Genomic DNA, 16,455 nt, shown 5'->3' on the forward strand with positions numbered 1-16,455 from the left:
TCTTACACTGGGAAGGAAACAAGCTTCCGGGGACCGGTTTCTGGCATTTCAGCCGTCTTCGGCCCGGCTTGCTTGAATCCTGATGGTGCAATGAGCAAGGGACTCACATCTGAGTATACCCTTCCACGCTTAGGGTGGACAAAATTATTTACAACAAGAGGTGGTGATGGACAGAGTCTCTGAATTAAGCAGAGTACTCTCACCCAGTCAAGAGATCAGGGCTAGATCCAACACCGTTTTTTAGCTCATTGCACCATCCCAGTTTCAGAACCTGGCTGTATGCAAATTAGTCTGTCCCTGGCCCAGTGCATCATGGGAACAGGGCAGACCAGACTACAAAAGCCAATTCTTACACTGGGAAGGAAACAAGCTTCCGGGGACCGGTTTCTGGCATTTCAGCCGTCTTCGGCCCGGCTTGCTTGAATCCTGATGGTGCAATGAGCAAGGGACTCACATCGGAGTATACCCTTCCACGCTTAGGGTGGACAAAATTATTTACAACAAGAGGTGGTGATGGACAGAGTCTCTGAATTTAGCAGAGTACTCTCACCCAGTCAAGAGATCAGGGCTAGATCCAACACCGTTTTTTAGCTCATTGCACCATCCCAGTTTCAGAACCTGGCTGTATGCAAATTAGTCTGTCCCTGGCCCAGTGCATCCTGGGAACAGGGCAGACCAGACTACAAAAGCCAATTCTTACACTGGGAAGGAAACAAGCTTCCGGGGACCGGTTTCTGGCATTTCAGCCGTCTTCGGCCCGGCTTGCTTGAATCCTGATGGTGCAATGAGCAAGGGACTCACATCTGAGTATACCCTTCCACGCTTAGGGTGGACAAAATTATTTACAACAAGAGGTGGTGATGGACAGAGTCTCTGAATTAAGCAGAGTACTCTCACCCAGTCAAGAGATCAGGGCTAGATCCAACACCGTTTTTTAGCTCATTGCACCATCCCAGTTTCAGAACCTGGCTGTATGCAAATTAGTCTGTCCCTGGCCCAGTGCATCATGGGAACAGGGCAGACCAGACTACAAAAGCCAATTCTTACACTGGGAAGGAAACAAGCTTCCGGGGACCGGTTTCTGGCATTTCAGCCGTCTTCGGCCCGGCTTGCTTGAATCCTGATGGTGCAATGAGCAAGGGACTCACATCTGAGTATACCCTTCCACGCTTAGGGTGGACAAAATTATTTACAACAAGAGGTGGTGATGGACTATAGGTGTGGCAGGGTATACTCAGACATGAGTCCCTTTCTCACTGCTCCATCAGGATTCAAGCAAGCCGGGCCGAAGAGGCTGAAATGCCAGAAACCGGTCCCCGGTAGCTTGTCTCCTTTCTGGTGAAGAATAGGCTTGGTAGTTTGGTCTGCCCTGTTCCCATGATGCACTGGGCCAGGGACAGACTAATTTGCATATAGCCAGGTTCTGAGCTGGGATGGGGCAGTGAGATAAATAACGGTGATGGATCAAGCCCTGATCTTTGGACTGGGTAAGAGTGGTCTGCTTAATTCAGACACTCTGTTCATCACCACCCCCTTTTCTGTATCGTTTTTGGCCACTATAGGTGTGGCAGGGTATACTCAGACATGAGTCCCTTTCTCACTGCTCCATCAGGATCCAAGCAAGCCGGGCCGAAGAGGCTGAAATGCCAGAAACCAGTCCCCGGTAGCTTGTCTCCTTTCTGGTGAAGAATTGGCTTGGTAGTTTGGTCTGCCCTGTTCCCATGATGCACTGGGCCAGGGACAGACTAATTTGCATATAGCCAGGTTCTGAGCTGGGATGGGGCAGTGAGATAAATAACGGTGATGGATCAAGCCCTGATCTTTGGACTGGGTAAGAGTGGTCTGCTTAATTCAGACACTCTGTTCATCACCACCCCCTTTTCTGTATCGTTTTTGGCCACTATAGGTGTGGCAGGGTATACTCAGACATGAGTCCCTTTCTCACTGCTCCATCAGGATTCAAGCAAGCCGGGCCGAAGAGGCTGAAATGCCAGAAACCGGTCCCCGGTAGCTTGTCTCCTTTCTGGTGAAGAATTGGCTTGGTAGTTTGGTCTGCCCTGTTCCCATGATGCACTGGGCCAGGGACAGACTAATTTGCATATAGCCAGGTTCTGAGCTGGGATGGGGCAGTGAGATAAATAACGGTGATGGATCAAGCCCTGATCTTTGGACTGGGTAAGAGTGGTCTGCTTAATTCAGACACTCTGTTCATCACCACCCCCTTTTCTGTATCGCTGTCGTAGCAAAAGGCTTAACACCCAAACTATTGTGGCCAACGGGTCTTCTAAGTCTCCACAGCTATTTTCGGTAACCTTTGGGGTTTCTCTGCGTCTGGGACAAGGCGCAAAGCATTAGACACTTGAAGGTTTACTGCATCCCCCTTGACATTGGCAAGAATCATATTAGAAACTACGCCAAACACTCTGACCAGCCTCATTCCTAACTCGACAGCCACCTCCGGTCTGTGTTGATCCTGAACACGCTTGAACACGGAGGGCAGTACCGTCAGACGGTGTGCCAAAGCACTTCGAATACACCACTGCAAATATTTTACCCCAGCTTTCACAATCGATTACCTCAGGCACCAAGTCTTTCTGCAAATTAATGGTGAGGATCCTGTGTTTCTCCACAGGAGTAAGCATGAGCGCAAAATCCGCTCCGATCGCGGATTTTTCGGATTTCCGGTAAATCCGCGATCCGCGAACTCTCGCGGATTTACCGAGAATCCGCAATCCGCGATCGGAGCGGATTTTGCGGTCAAAAGTTCAAGCCCCATGTAAATAATTTACGATGGCGCCGGCAAGCTGCCAGCGCCATCCTCAAATGGTTACTTAATTAGCTTCGACAGGAAGCTCTAACAGCTTTTATCAGTTGGAGCTTCCTGTTGAAGCTAATTAAGTAACTTTTGCAGGATGGCGCTGGCAGCTTGCCGGCGCCATCGTAAAGTATTTACATGGTGTCTTCTTCTTGAATAAATATGAAGGGCAGGGTTCATTCTGGCACGACGGTCCTGGCACAAAAAAAAAACCTCAACAGGAAACACTTGCAGATATCAATAACGCATGTGCCCTAGTTGAAGCTTAAATTCAGTGACTCATTCATCAGCCCAAAAATAATCGTGAGCGCCGGCGCCCCCGTCCGTTTGGCCCCGCCCACACACTCGAGGTGTGCACCGTCTTCCCGCCATTTATCCACTATGATGGCCATTTCACTCCAGGGACCCCTGCGCACTTCGGCGCGATTGCATAGTAACACACACTTGGTCGCTGGAACTAGTTGAAGTGCAAATGCAGTGACTCATTCATCAGCCCAAAAAAAATTGTGAGCGTTGGGAGGCTGGGCAGATGTGCCTTCTTCACAAATATACCATCGAAAATCCGCTGCGATGCTGGCCAGATGCATTTGCATCTTTGACTTTCACGAGCGCAACCCCCGTGCTGTTCCTGTGACCAGGGGGCTTCTGTCTCTTAATCTGCTGCTCTGATCGATCTCTGACCTTTAATATACACAAGAGGCATGTGCGCTCGCATGGAAGCCCCGTCCGTTTGGCCCCGCCCACACACTCGAGGAAGCCCCGCCCCAAATCCGCAAATCCGCTAAATCCGCGGATTTTGCGGATCCACGATCCGTGAATCCGCAAATTCGTGAATCGTGGATCCGCAAAATCCGCCCATGCTTACACAGGAGTTGTATTCGGAAATACCCTAGGGCTTAGTTCACCTATTAGTGCTACGCGTAGCTACGCGAAGTGCACTTCGCAGTATGCTAGCTACGCGTAGCTACACAAACTGCGTAGTGCACTGTGCAAAATGCTGTTCGCACTGTTTGCACAGTGCTGGGTGCTTGACTGCACTGTGCAATCAGTGCAAACTGCACCTTGCACAGTGCAAGCGGTCGTTTTCTGCCGCTCGAGTAGTTTTCTACTCGAGCATCTGCTTTCTCAATGCGGACTGGTAGTTTCTTATTGTGAGCAATCACGAGCATACGCAACCACTCGCAATGAGAAACCTGACCTCCCCGCGTTGAGAATCTCGCCAGGAGGTTAATTTTCCACACTCGCGATCGGCAACTTGATGTTGCTGATCGCGAACGAGGAAAAAGTCTCACCAGGATGTCATTTTGCTCACTCACGGTCACCAAATTAACGTTGAGGACCGCGAGCAAGCAAAAATTTACCACTACGCGTGTTTGCACTGTGCTACGTGCAATTCCCATAGTGAGAAGTAGCGCAAACTACGCAAGAGTAGCGTAGTACTTTGCCCAGGGTTATTCGGAAATACTGCTTTCAATTGGTAACATTTTTCAGCAAGCTAATAAGGCATATCGTTCTTATCCTGGGGGCTTGCCCATAACCAAATTAACCATGAGGGGACTAATCTTCATCCCGGCCGGTCCAACTGGATGCGCCGCCACCCCAGGTGCCCCCACCTGGAGGTTGCGTGTAACGTATTGTACTAGAGCCCTATGTACCTCAATCACGGAGGTATAAAGTTAACGCAATTCATCAACAGTGGCCCATAAATAATTAGGATGTGGCGTGAATCCGTCCAAAACTGGCCAAGTGGCCTCAGGAATCGTCAATGGACCCAACCGAGCTGGAGTCACAGAGTGGGGGAGGGCGCCATTAAACCAAATACGATGCTGCTAGGCCAAAATCTGAATCTTCAGTGTCCTATATGGAATATAATTCACTGGTACCACCGTGTGTGAGTATGTATGGAATGTATTATTATCCGCATTTACTGCAGGAAACGTAACCCAAGAGTAGAAAAGCTCAAAGGGGAACGCTGCATCAGCACTCACTACAAAGATTACGCCATACCATCGTCAGGCACGTCAATCTGCGTCAGATGACGTCTGAACGGTGCGCGACTATGCTGAGCTATGTCAATATCACCCATAAGGACAGAGAGAAGAAAAACAATTGATATAAATTGTAGCATAAAAAGGGTAGTAATTCAAATAATGTGAATCTTTTTAAATCTCAAGCTTAAATAAACCTGTATCTTATCTGTATAGGTAGGTTAATCCGTCCCAACCATCAAGTGGAAACAGAAGTGAGGGTGTTGTGGACTAAGAGAAGCACTAACTACGAAAGACTCTCGAATATAAGACCAAACGTTAGGTGTGCCATGTTACGGGGATTCTATCAATCAATCAATCAATCAATCATGACACTTGTATAGCGCACTACTCACCCCGAAGGGTCTCAAGGCGCTTGGGGGGGGGAAGGGGTCTGTTACTGCTCGAACAGCCAGGTCTTGAGTTGTCTCCTGAAGGCGAGATGGTCCTGGGTCAGCCGAAGGTGGATGGGGAGGGAGTTCCATGTCTTGGCCGCCAGGTAGGAGAAGGATCTGCCTCCGGCGGTGGCTCTTCGGATGCGTGGTACGGCGACAAGGGTGAGGCTAGTAGATCGTAGCTGGCGGGTGGGCGTGTAGAAGCTCAGGCGGTCGTTGAGGTACTTGGGGCCCAGGTCGTGGAGAGACTGGTGTGCGTGGGTGAGGAGCCTGAACGTGATCCTCTTGTTGACGGGGAGCCAGTGCAGGTCCCTCAGGTGGCCAGAGATGTGGCTGCGTCGGGGTATGTCCAGGATGAGTCGGGCGGAGGCGTTCTGGATGCGTTGGAGTCTTTTCTGTAGTTTGGCTGTGGTTCCGGGTAGAGGGTGTTTCCGTAGTCCAGTCAGCTGGTGACGAGTGCCTGGGTGACCGTCTTCCTGGTTTCGGTCGGGATCCATCGGAAGATCTTGCGGAGCATGCGAAGGGTGTGAAAGCATGATGATGAGACGGCGTTGACTTGTCTGGTCATCGAGAGGGAGGAGTCCAGGATGAAGCCCAGGTTGCGTGCGTGGTCTGTTGGCTTTGGAGTGGTGCCCAGGGCGGGGGCCACCAGGAGTCGTCCCAGGCGGAGGGCGATGGTCCCAGGATGAGGACTTCCGTCTTGTCTGAGTTCAGTTTCAGGCGGCTGTTCTTCATCCACTCGGCGACGTCTTTCATCCCTTCATGTAGGCTGGTTCTGGCGGTGTCGGGGTCTCTCGTGAGGGAGAGGATCAGCTGGGTGTCGTCGGCGTAGGTGATGATGTTGAGGTTGTGTTGGCATGTGATGGCTGCGAGAGGTCTCATGTAGACGTGGTGGAGGCGGGGGTCGGTTGGAGATCCGGAGTGGATGGTGTTCATCGTGCGGGCTGTGTCTTCGGTGGTGACCGTGGTCCAGGTGCGGAGGGTGGCGGTGGGGGGCGTTGGTTCGACGGTTGGGTGCGTGGATGGTGCGCCGAAGCTGTTGTGGATGTCGGCGATCTTGCGGTGGAAGAACGAGGCGAGAGAGTCGCAGAGATCTTGTGAAGGAGTGATGTCGTTGTTGCCGGTGCTGGGGTTGGAGAACTCCTTGACGATGCTGAAGAGTTCCTTACTGTCGTGGGCATTGTTGTCCAGTCGTTCCTTCAGTGATTTCTTCTTGGTGGTGCGGATAAGCTGGTGGTGCTTGCGGGTGGCATGTTTGAGGGCGGTCATGTTGTCGGTGGTCTGGTCGAGGAGCCAGGCTTTCTCGAGGGTGCGGCAGGTCTTCTTGGAGTCCTTGAGTTCGTCGGTGAACCAGGAGGCCTTCTTGATTCTGGGTCTGCTGGGAGGGTTCCTCAGTGGTGCGAGGTCATTGGCGCAGGCGGTCAGCCACTGCGTGAAGTTGCGGGCTGCTTCGTTGGGTTCCGTTGTGCTGGCGGGTGGGTTCTGGCTGAGGGAGGTGATGAGCTGGTCGGCGGTGATCTTGCTCCAGCTCCTGTGAGGAACCTGTTGCGGGCGGTGGTGGGTCATGGTTCTTCTGAAGCTGAAGTGGACGCAGCTGTGGTCGGTCCAGTGGAGTCCGGTGGAGTGGCTGAAGGTGATGTGCTTGCTGGATGAGAAGACGGGATCAAGCGTGTGGCCGGCATAGTGGGTGGGGGTGTTGACCAGTTGCTTGAGTCCAAGGTTGGCGAGGTTGTCCAGCAGGGCTGCGGTGTTGCGGTCCTTGTTGTTTTCCAGGTGGAAGTTGAGGTCCCCTAGGAGGATGTAGTCGGCGTAGGGGAGGGCGTGCGGGCTGATGAAGTCCGTGATGTCTTCGCTGAATTGTGTGCGTGGTCCCGGGGGTCTGTAGACGAGGGTGCCTCTGAGGGTCGTCTTTGGGTCGGTGCGTATCTGGAAGTGGAGGTGCTCGGCGGCGGCGAAGGTGTCGTCGGAGTCGGTCGTGATGCGGATGGTGTTCTTGTGGACGATGGCGATGCCTCCTCCGGTCTGGTTTGCGCGGTCACTCCTGATGATCTTGTACCCGTCCGGGATGGAGATGGCGATGTCGGGGGCTGAGGAGACGTTCATCCAGGTTTCTGTGAGGAAGGCGATGTCTGGTGATGTTGTGTCGAGGAGGTTCCAGAGTTCCACGGCGTGTCTGTGGACGGAGCGGGTGTTGAGCAGGATGCACTTGATGTGGTTGCTGCTGGTGCTTGGCTTGGTGGGTGCGGTGCAGGTTCAGAGGCAGGAGAACTTGCAGGTTTTGCAGGTGAAGGGTCCGTGGATCCGTTTCGGGGTGGCCCGGCAGCAGGCGGGGTTCCGGCCGGCATTGAGTGCGTTGAGGGCGGCGGCGTTGTAGGTCTGTCGGGTTGTCTTGCATCGGCGGGGGCCAGGGGTCCTGGCGCTGGGCGTGGTCCAGGCGCGGACGGGCGCAGACGGGCTTGCCTTTGGCATGCCTTCGGCGCGCAATCGGCACGCCCACAGTGCATGAACGCTGCGCGTACGTGTACACTCTGCCATAAATGGAGAGTGGGGGAGGGGTAGGGGCGAGGGAGGAGCAGCTGGGAGGCGGGAGCGGGGTGGCGAGCGGGGGAGAGCGTGCGGGGATGCTGGAGGGAGCGGGGGTGGGGCCGCGGGGGAGCAGCGGCAGGGAGCGGGGTGGGGAACAACGGAGGACAAAGGGACAGAACTTAAGGGCAACACGAGAAAACGAGAACGGCAGCAAAAAAGTACAATTTACAAAAATGAAAAACGGCAGCAACGTAAAACAGCTTACAACAAGCAGGAAGAGGGACAGTCAGGGACAGGGGCCAAACCAAGACAGGGGCAGTCTTGACCAGGCAGCGGCAGCGGGAGGAGATCGGGCACACTCGGAGTGACCACGCGGCAGGAGGAGCGACCAGACTGACCCGGTCAGGTCACCTGAGTGTGCGTAGGAAACCAGGACCTCAGTGACTTGTGGTGTGCCAGAAACTCACCTCAGTACCCAGAACCCCTATCCGACTAGCATCAGTGTCTCATTCGTTCTCCGTCCTACTGTGAAGCTACCAATGATTAGACAACCCAGAACAAGCGACTTAGAATACTCTCAGGAATGGTAGGAATCAAGAACACTCTTTCCTTTATATTCTCATACAATTCCACAACATGAGTAATCAGAGACACGGTAAAGTTTAAATATTTATTTTAACTATGTGCTCTAAGATGCAGTATTTTGGCTAGCATAAGCAGGCATATGATTAGAAATAAAACAATCAGCATTGTTATAATTCCATAAAACACAAAGGGAGAAATCATATTATACTGATAGTGGAAACAGGTCATATAGAGCCTTGTGTACCACCCTCCCCTTGCTCGAAGCTAGGTTTTATAATAATAGAAGGTCTCTAGGTTTCAACGGGGAACCCCATAACTCAAAGATCAGCTTAGGTAAATCACATCAAAGGATCAGCAAGCTCTCTTGTAGACAGAAAGGTATTCTCCAAGTGCCTGCAAACATGCATGCAGTGTAATATCATAGGCACTCAAATTTCAGCTTCTTGCAGCTGGGTGCATGTTATGTCTAGAGCGTTGGCCGATCACCCTGAATCAACAGCATACTTTGTTATTTGACCTTGATGCTGGGAGCACAAACTGTACAGACTGAGGCTGCCTTGTAAGTTTAGGAATGTGGAAAGCAGACCGTTCTCATCAAGCAGGTTAACTTACAACAAAGATACATGTAATGTTGTGTGCAAAAGCAGCAACGTTGATGAATGGCTTCTAATGCACTTATGCTAACATAGCAATGTGTGCAGGCAGATTTCGGTCTTCACTACAAACTCATGAAGAGGTCAAGTATAAAAGCAAGAGTGAGATTAGCATGAAGCTAAATCAATAATTGATAATTGCAAAATCTCCCATCAAGAGAAATAAAGCATAAAGCAAATATGCCTTGCAAAGCTAATTTATCAAAGCATAAAGCTTGTCTTTTTTAACATATAGCCTTTATCTAATCTGCCGTCATCCCAGCTGATTTTGCCTCCGCTTGTTCTGTTTTGTCTGAGTCCGTTCTGCTCTCCATCAAAATCTGCCCTATCCTCCTCTCTCTAAATCTGAATCTGAAAAAAGTCTGAAAGGGTCTACAAAAATCTCCCTGTCCCTCCTAAACTTGGAGTGTGTTTCTATAAAAAACAAATGTTGCAAAGCATGTGACACTATTTTCGTCTTTCATCCAATTGGAATCCAGCATTTCTCAAGTTCATCTCCACCTCTGTTATTCACACGTCATCCATCAGGCCAGCAAAATACTTCTCGCAACACATTTTGAATATGATTCTAAATGACTTCATCTCCTAACATTCTGTTAAAGAAACATTTTATTTTAACTAAACAAAATAACATTAGCTCCAAAATAACTTATTATATAGGCAGAAAACATTTAATACATTTTATGATAATACATTTAAAATGTGGGTGATTTTTAGTTTACTCTACACTATTAAATAAATGAAGCTTTGTTTGAAACATATTTTAATGGCAATACAGGTTATAGGCTGTACATTATACAAGGCTTCTTTCTTTCAGGGAAAGGAAACATTCCTCTGTTATCTGAAGGTCCAGCTGAAGCTTTCCGAACAAGCTAAATCATTAGCAGTTTCTGTGTTCCTACATTTTAAAATGGCGTGTTAATTCAGTACACTGCACACATTTGTATAAGTTAAAGCCACACTTTCACATGACTACAAAATCTAAACTACCCACATTGAAATCAAACTATGAAATAATTGTGCATGGCTTACATAATGTTTTACGTGGAAAACATCTCATGTTTTTATTTTCCAGCACCAAATGTCTGCGTGTCACTTTTTGAATGCAGTTTTATGCCTGAAGCCCAAGGCAGCTTTGTCATTAGTAATGCTTAATTTTATAGGAAATGTATACGCTATCTCAAGTTCATACCACAACTTCAAGGAAGACCTCTACAAATAATGTATAGGTATAAGTAGACACCTACATTGCACCTAAAGGGCATAAGGGAATAAGTAGACAAAGTTGCACAATTTAAAAGTATCCCATTTATAGCAATATGTTTCCATAAATGGAAATTAGTTCATATTTATCGAGATACCCCCAACTATATACTATGTTTATTCAAATTACATAATTATACCTGATTGTAATCTATTCTGTCAAGGTATCTTAATTTTGTGATTTCAAATCTTGCAGTACTTCCACTTGACTTCAAGAAATGCATGTACCACAAGTTTCTTAATGTAGAAATGTTACTTGATTCAGAAGTTAAACTGCCGAAATGATGAACCCAAGTATCTCCTGATTGGCTATGATGGTAATCCTTTTACATACTTCAGTACTAAATGCATTTTCAAAGCCTAGGAATCAAAGGTTTATATCCCCATCTTGCTTGTGCAATATTAAGCAACTATAAGCGTACTATATGTATTAGAGTGGGTGCCCAATACTGCCTCTAAACAATATTTTGTCACTCTATCGGTAATGCCAAATACAGAAGCTATTTCTGTTGAACTATGTCTGTTTTATAACCATAACAAACAATCATGACGTTTTTGTTTTTTCATAAGACTTCAATGATGTGTTTTTTTTCTTTATCTTGTGAAACAGATAAACATGTTTCTTTTATTAAATTTTGCAAAGAGCTACATTTAATGCATGTAATATTTCATAATTCCATTATCGCATTTATTGCTAAAAAGTTGCAAATGAGCTAACCTAAAAAACTTTTGTCAATCTAAAATTCAAATACGAATTTTTGAAACAACTCTGCAACTGTGGGTTTTACAAGATTGTTTTGCTAAGACGAGTGATGAAGTCTCTGGACTCGCAACCTCGCATATATTTTTAAGCCTCTGGAAATTCACAAAGTACACAACTGCTGAGGTTTAAAACAAGCATTTGCAATGCAATAGGTCTCGCATTTACGTGAGTTTGAACTGTTGGCACTGTAAATGACAATGCCTTTTATTTATATTTTGTTTTTAAAACATGAATAAAAGGCATTGTAATTTAAAATGCCAGTAGCTTAAACGCGCGCAAATGCAAGACCTGTTACATTGCAAATGCTTGTTTACTTTATGGGATAGGTCTCCTAGATGCAAAAGCGGCTCGTGGTGGGAGTGCTGCGGGGCGGTGGGGTGGGGCGGGGAGGAGCAGGGTGGGGGGTAGTAAACTACGGCATACGGCCGAACAGAGGTAAGTAAACAAATGAATAAATAGAACAAATTTTTATTGCGCGTGCTGCATTGCCAAATGCAATGCAGCGCATGCAACGAAATTCGTTTTATTTATTTATTTGTTTACTTACCTCTGTTTGGTCGTATTCCGTAGTTTACTACCCCCCACCCTGCTCCTCTGCCGCCCCGCCTCACTGCCCCACAGCACTCCCACCACGAGCCACTACTGCGTACATGTCTACTACTACAAGAACCCCCCCCATCACTACACATTTGAACTCCAAAACTAGATAAATGAAAGCGCGGAAAAATAAAATACCCCATCCTGATGTACCTTCAGCAGCATGTCTTGAGTGGATGAACCTCATCTATCAGAACAGATGAAAAGTGGGAATTCTCCACGAAATTTTTTCTCCTCGCCAAACTAAAGCGTGCGCCCACAGGTATTATCAAGCAGGAAGCCTACCCTACTGAGCAAACCCAGGAACACACTCCATGTGTATTAATACAACTATCCTCCCTCACCGTGGATAATATGCTTCCTGATTGACTTATTTATCCTCAAATAAAGAAACGAACAAACAGCAGTGAGCCAGGAAAGAATAGCCTCGCTGTCTGTGTTAAAAAAAAGTGAAAAGACAAGGTCAATATATTTATACTATGAAATATATAATCGGGTAAGAACCCTCCCTTCCTACCCAGTATAACATTGTCAAGCCATTTGATACAACCTATGCTTAGAAGTGAAAGGAGAGCAGAGGCGGAGCTTGTATGTATTGTCTTGCGCTTCAACCTAAGCTCAGGGTAGTACCATAATGCCTGGCAGTGTTGTGAATCAGGTGCTTGTTTCTTTGTTATTAATATAGCTTGTTGCGAGATGTCTCCACACGCTGCGATTTTTACCTGAAAGGGCTTTAAGTGCAAGTTCAACAGAACCGTTACTATTATTACAATGACATCTCCTTAACTGATACCTCGGTTAGCATATAAAATTCAGATTTAGCAAACTCAAATATTGTGTGATCCAGCCTTAGTCAATACTTCAAAGTGTTTCTGGCACAAACGAGACAGTAAAGCAGTCGGAAAACACTATGCGGTAGGTTTCTCTCCTTAAGGAGGATTAAGCACTGTTCCAAAATCGCTGACAAAAGGTCTGGAATAAACAAAAACAGAAGGGGACCTAAGAGCTACGTTCTTAATGCCTGGCAAAAGAATCAGTTGAAAAACCAGTCTAGAATTCTTTGTCAAGAAATAGAAGGTCCACGGCTGCTTGGAAAGTGAAAGCGCGCATGACGCGCAGAATGTTTCAGGAAAGCATGCCGTGCCTGCAGTAGGAAAAACTCATTAAAGAAAGTAGTGATTACAGACTAAATAACACGTACTGTGTAACAACAGAAGTAAAAGGGCCAGTAGCCATGGGAGATTAAAAATGAAGACAAAGGCCATACTAAGGAGGGACTAACAAAACCATTACTGAATCAGAAGCCAGCATTTACGAAGGACAAAGACACAAGCCAATGACAAACATGGGCAGAGAGTGGGCTTGGCTTCTCTTCCATATTCCAGTACAGCAAGTCTCGCAGAGCAGCGCATGCGCGCTGACTCTAGGCTCGACCTAAAAATTAAAAGAGGCAGTATCAGCCAACCTTTGCACTAATGGGGAATGTTTCTGCAGGCGCAAGGGTCAACTCAGTACCTAATCTAATCTACTCTGATTCCTTTAGGTTTTCCCATTGGGCAAGGCCCTCAGGACATCACAAAGCCTGCCAGCACTACCTTCTGCACTACCCTACCCTGCTCATTTGCACCCTACATTGCCAACTCTCCCACACCTACTATCAACCTAACCATGCCCCTGCTGCTGCCTGCCTGGAACACCGAGGGGCATATTTACAAACCCCTATCGCCACTGTTAAAGAGATTCCTATGGCAATACGGGCTTCGTCTCATTCACACGGCAGTGTTAAGCCACTTACCATGGCTTAACTTCCTTATAAATAAGGCACCTTTTCACCCATACTTAGTATGAAAGGGTGGGCAATGGGTGTTGCAGTGCGCGTTCCACTGTAACACCCACTGATTTTGATGCTGCTCATATTTACAAAGGTGGTGTAAATAGGTAGGAGCACCAAAATTAACACAAAAAAACACCTGGTTTTAACATGGTGAAACGAGAAGAAATGCTTTATTTCTCCTTATTTTTTCTGTTTCTATGTCTGTCACATTGTGCAGCACACATGGAAACAGCAAAACGCCATGCATGATTTTTTATGTGCAGGAATGTGTCCCTTCCTGCACATAACCAATCATTCCACCCAAAGAAGGCACCCTTGCACTATGGTGCAAGGGTGCCTGTGTTGGTGCTAGGCAACTGAAATTAGCGCCAGTGCAGGGGGAAATGCAGGGCTGTACCATATTGTTGTAAATATGGTGCAGCCCTGGGTTACAGAAGTGGCAGAGTGTGGCGTTAAGCCAAGAAGGATAACACAGCACTCTGTCGCTTATTTGTAAATATGCCCCTAAGAATGTTGAACTTGGTTCGATACAGTTTCCTTTCAAAGCTCTCCAAGACTCAGATATCGTATCCAAGGCACATTGTAGAGGATGGGGTGTCCAAATGTTGATGTTGAGCCAAATCATAAAGCTTCTGACAAATTCACTAAAGTCAGAAAGTCTGGCGGTTTTATAAAGAAATGTGCTTTCCAGTTGGTATGACATACGTCCCCAAATGAATATGTCTTGGCCTAGGATTCCTTCCAGATGTTACACAAATCTTTCAAGATAAGAAGTATGAACTTTACACTACTCAACCTATTTTGATTTAATAAATATCTCAAATAAACAGCATTTCTCTATGTATCTTTCATGGAAGGCCAGTAGGGTGGAGTGGTAAGTGCCTTAAGCTGAATGCCCATTTTGGTGACACGGTCAATCAGGATGGAGTGATCGACCATGTCAAAAGCGGCTGACAGGTCTAACAAAATGAGAACTGCAGTTCTGCCCTGGTCCAAAATGATTCTAATATCTTCCGTCACTTTAATAAGCGCGGTTTCGGTTCCATGCCCACTGCGGAAAACAAATGTACTTAACAGAAATTATTAACATGGAGAACTCGTGTTGAAATTGACAATTTGTCATGTGCTAATTGTGTTTAATAATTATTTCATTTTACATGTAGGTAAACACACTTATTGAAAGTGCCTTATTTTCTATGCAATTTCGTAAAGTCCAAATGATGTTTTCTTATGTAATCTGACTCTTGTAGGCCTGAAGTGCAGTTCCCTGAAAACTCCCCCTTTAGAATTAACAAGTCGAATTTCATGTGAACTGTGCAATTTGTTCTTTCTCACATTTTGTGTTGCAGTTGAAAGAGGCGCGCTTGTTAGCTAGAATAATGTCTTTGATTTACTAGTCAGGCAAGGAGGGAAGAAGTTACACTCATGTGGCTTGAGATGATTAAGGAAGGTCGTTATGCTTCACACAGGAGAAGCGGTACAAAAGGGGGTGGTGATGGACGGAGCACCCGAACCAATCAAACACTCACACCCAGTCAAAAGATCTGGGTTTAATCCATCACCGTTCTTTAGCCCACTCTGCCACCCCAGTTCAGACATGGCTATATGCAAATCAGTCTGACCCTGTGCCTCATGGGAACAGTCCAGCCCGAACTGCCAAGCCTTGCCTTTCCTGGACCGGAAACAAGCTTCCGAGGACCGGTTTCTGGCATTACAGCCGTCTTCAGCCCGGCTTGCTTGAATCCAGTGGCAAAGTGAGCAAGGGACTCACGTCTGAGCATACCCTGCCACACTTATGGCGGTCAAAAGCGGTACAAAAGGGGGTGGTGATGGACAGAGCATCCGAACCAATCAAACACTCACACCCAGTCAAAAGATCTGGGTTTAATCCATCACCGTTCTTTAGCCCACTCTGCCACCCCATTTCAGACATGGCTTTATGCAAATCAGTCTGACCCTGTGCCTCGAACTGCAAAACCATGCCTTCCCTGGACCGGAAACAAGCTTCCGAGGACCGGTTTCTGGCATTACAGCCGTCTTCAGCCCGGCTTGCTTGAATCCAGTGGCAAAGTGAGCAAGGGACTCACGTCTGGCAGTTCGGGCTGGACTGTTCCCATGAGGCACAGGGTCAGACTGATTTGCATATAGCCATGTCTGCATTCTGCAGTACACATAGAAATGTAGCACACATAGAAAAAGCTAAAATGAGGAGAAATAAAAGTATTTCTTCTTGTTGCGCTATTCTAACACCTTCTATTGAATGGCATTCGTTTTTGTTGCTGCTTCAGATTTACACCTCCTTGTAAATCTGGGGCAGCTTAAAAAAGCAATGGATGTAGCGGTGCAACGCCCACAGCATCACCCATTGCACACCCCTTTCACACAGATACCTGTTTGAAAGGGTCCCATATTTACAAAGCGGTATTAAGCCAGAAAAAGTGGCTTAACGTTACTTTGTAAATATGGTGCAAGGCATTGCTTTACCAGAGTGTCAAACAAAAGTGATGTTCTGGTGGTGCAATCCCGTGGTAAATATGCCCCTGTATTTTCCAGTCAGTCTACCACTCTGTTCACCTTCACAAGTGCAAGTGATGTTTTTGCAGAGCCCTGCTACAGCCCCTAATGGGAGTTGCAGGGTGCTTTAAGGTTCCATAGCCGTATCTCTGGCAGTGGCAGCCAGCACAGATCGGGGCAGGGGGGGTGGGGGAGTAAGGGGGTTTAAAAAAGAATAAAAAACACTTACTGGATCACTGCATCTCTCTTCCATCTCTCCGTCACCATCTCTCCCCTGGGGAGGGAACTGGAAGCCCCCAGGCCCTCTTAACCAATCACAATGCAGCTTTGTGATTGGTCTGAGCACCGTGGTTCGGCACTCAGCCAGAGAATGGAAACCTGGGCATGTTCTCCACGCAGGCTGTAATGCAGCCTGTGTGGTGAACATGCAAAGTGCGCATGAATGTTCGGCCGGCCCAAGAGAGACGGCCAAACATTCTTGCG

Source organism: Lissotriton helveticus, chromosome 10, assembly GCF_964261635.1.
Source record: "Lissotriton helveticus chromosome 10, aLisHel1.1, whole genome shotgun sequence".
NCBI classification, from domain to species: Eukaryota; Metazoa; Chordata; class Amphibia; order Caudata; family Salamandridae; genus Lissotriton; species Lissotriton helveticus.